Source organism: Nanorana parkeri, unplaced genomic scaffold (genome assembly GCF_000935625.1).
Source record: "Nanorana parkeri isolate BGI_ZX_2015 unplaced genomic scaffold, ASM93562v1 scaffold371, whole genome shotgun sequence".
NCBI lineage: Eukaryota > Metazoa > Chordata > Amphibia > Anura > Dicroglossidae > Nanorana > Nanorana parkeri.
The window spans coordinates 908317-909218 of NW_017306639.1; positions in this window are offsets into that span (position 1 = coordinate 908317).

Here is a 902-nt window from a genome sequence, read left to right on the forward strand (position 1 = left end):
TATTATTATTATTAACACAAAATTGGAAAAATAATAATAATCATAATAATAATAATTCGGGATGCACCGATATCGATTCCAGTATCAGTGCCGATACCGGGCATTTTCACGAGTAGTCATACTCGTGAAAATGCCCCGATACTAAGCACCGATATCAGCGCTTTAAATCTTTAAACACGAGCGCCTGGCGTAAGGTCCTGCGCTTGCTGGGGACCTTGCCGCAGCCTTCTGGGGACCTCGCAGCGTCTGTTTACAGCACCGGTCCAGCCGCACATCTCCTCCTTCCTAGCGCCTGCACAGCCATAGTGAGCCCCGGCACAGCACTGGGGCTTTTTATTCTGCATTGCTGTATAATGTATTGCTGGGATTTGTAGTACTTCTACAGCTTGGAGTCCCACACCCGCCCGTACAGCCCTGGTGAGACCCGCATCTGCTCACGCAGCCCTGATAAGACCTGGTGAGATCCACATGCAACCACGGTGAGTCACGCACTGACCGGCACGCAGCCCTGGTGAGACCCTGCACGCGGCCCTGGTGAGACCCTGCACGCAGCCCTGGCGAGACCCTGCACGCAGCCCTGGCGAGACCCTGCACGCAGCTCTGGCGAGACCCTGCACCCAGCCCTGGCGAGACCCTGCACGCAGCTCTGGCGAGACCCTGCACCCAGCCCTGGCGAGACCCTGCGCCCAGCCCTGGCGAGACCCTGCGCCCAGCCCTGGCGAGACCCTGCACCCAGCCCTGGCGAGTCCCATGAAAATGCCCCGATACTAAGCACCGATATCAGCGCTTTAAATCTTTAAACACGAGCGCCTGGCGTAAGGTCCTGCGCTTGCTGGGGACCTTGCCGCAGCCTTCTGGGGACCTCGCAGCGTCTGTTTACAGCACCGGTCCAGCCGCGTATC